We start from the raw sequence: 2,636 nt of genomic DNA on the forward strand, positions 1-2,636 counted from the left end.
TTTTGGAAGAAGAAGAAGAAGAAGAAGAATATTGAGGTTGCCTCCGCTGGGCTCCATTAATATTCAAAAGACCCTATTTTTTTACTGTTTTATGCCATATTTAGGTCAATTGCTTCCAGCTGGAAAAATTCTTTTTGAGTTTTAACTACAAATCATGCAGTTATCACGGCATTGACAACTCTGTAGTTTTTTTTTCCTTTCTTTTTCAAATTTTAAATATATTTATTGGTGTGATATCAAATGATTGACAAATAGGTAAAATATAGTAAATAATTTTATAATAATTTAATACAGCATGAAATGACAAGATATTTATAATTCAAAAGATTGTTAAGCATTAGTTAAGAGTAATGCTACGTACAAGTTTAAATATACAAACTTTTTATAAAAATGTGGACTCTATCAAGAAAATTTGAGTTTTTCATAATAAATTTTATTTTTTTATAAAAGACTTACGCGGGAGTTATGCATTTAGAGATTGTATATATAATTTCTATTAGTCAAACTCTTCGACACAAGATTTTCATGGGAAACTTCAAGAAAAGACGAAAAACAAGGAGAAAAACACACGAAGGAGTAGATGGAGCCGCATCACTCTGCACCACCCTGTAGGTCTACAAAATAATAAAAACAGGCTGGCTTGCAAAGATAGAGCGAGTGAAACTGGGCCGGGGCCCGGGAACAAGAGGGGGCTAATGCGTTCGGTATCCACTGGGCCCATTTTTGTATGGCTTTGAAGGCAGTAAATAAGGACACTTTAGCCGTTCATGTCCTTGACGTGGGATCTGCAAATTGGGCTAATCATGCCATGCCTAGCTCCCCATAAATCCTAAGCCTAAAAAAGAACCGTTACTACACAATACTGCAATTCGATATGACATGTTTAATTTATTTTATAATAAAAAATATTTTATAATATAATATAACGCATTAAGTCAAGTCAATTTATGAATTTATTTTTATAAAATATGCTAAACATTTATCTTTGTATATAGTTAGTAGCATGAAGTTCAAAGGCAACATGCCTCAATTTCACCACAATTATCATCAAGGATCAGAAACCAAACAAAACCTCACAATTGTACTCTGTATCCTCCCAAATATTCATGAGCTCTTATTATTTCACGTGGAAACTGATCCTTCGTTACATAGTTTAACCCAATGAGAATTTAAGCGACGACTTTTTGTACTCGGAAATGAAATTTTAGCTCATATTGACATATTGTCGTCTGACAATATTCTGTAGACAGCAATATCTTCAGGAATCATGAGAACTGTTAAGAGCATTAATATTGATTTATGCACGTGCATTTATAAAATTATCTCTTTTGTATATTTATTTTGTCATTTAAGTAAAATTTTTATATTAGTTTATATATATTTAAGATAAAATAATAATAAAATAATATATTTTATTATTATTACTTTTTTACTAAAATCAATTTTTTATATATATATTTTACAATTAACATCCACTATATATATTTGATATTAATAATACAAATATAATAATAAAAAAATATAATTTTTTAATAATAATATATTAAAAATATAATAAAATGAAAAAAATATATATAATATATTATAATAATAAAATAAATGTACAAGTGAATGTTTGTTGTGTTGTTAAAGAAATGAGAAAATGAAAAGATTGTGAGAGAGAGTGGGAGGAGAGAGAAATAATGATTAAAATATGATTTGTATGGTGGATATTGGTTATCTAAATTTGGATAAATACTGTTCATAGGTAGCTAAATATTTAGATATGCATAAGTCAATGTAGAGGATTTTAGAGTCATATTATGGAAATATGACTTTGCATATGCATATGCATAAACCAATACTAATGTTCTAAGAATTTGTATTTTTCACATCTTCTCACACACATCACCTGCAACCAAAAAGTAAAAAGGATTTGGAGTTTGATGGGACAGCTCTAATACCTAAATCAATGAAAAATAATATGATTCTAGTTAAATATTTAGATGAGATCATAATCTTATTTGAACTCTATAAATAAAATCTTGTGACTTCTTCAAATAATATTTGATAACTGTTCTACCTGTTATTTCTAAATTCTTCTTGCTTAAGAAAAACATGGCCTAATTAAGGATAGAATTGAAAGAGAGAGAACCCAACGAGAATTCAAAAGAAAACGTTGTTAAATACAACAAAACAGAGTCCTCAACTAACAAGGAAAATTAAATAAGAATAATATTGTATATAGTTATAAAATGTACAAATATCATATAGTCATTTTAAAAAATAATAGGGATCATAATTAAAAAATTAATTTCTTTTATATGAATTCAAAATTTATTCACTTTTTAAAAATAATTATACGACGTTTATATATTAAATATTATTTTTCATTAAGAAAAGAAAATGGTATGCCAACGTAAATTTTTTACCGAAACTTTCTACCGACTTTTTTTTTTTACTTAATAATTTAGAAAATATTTTTAAATGATGTGACGATTTTTATAAAAAGAAATATATTTTAAAAAAATTAAAAGAAGTTTGGATTCAAAATTCACTTCAACTCACTTTAACTTATTTTAATTTATCTCATCTTATCATTATAATTTTTTTAAATTTTTACACAAAATATAATAAACAATTTAATTTTTTTAAAT

This window comes from Juglans regia, chromosome 2 (genome assembly GCF_001411555.2).
Source record: "Juglans regia cultivar Chandler chromosome 2, Walnut 2.0, whole genome shotgun sequence".
Lineage (NCBI taxonomy): Eukaryota > Viridiplantae > Streptophyta > Magnoliopsida > Fagales > Juglandaceae > Juglans > Juglans regia.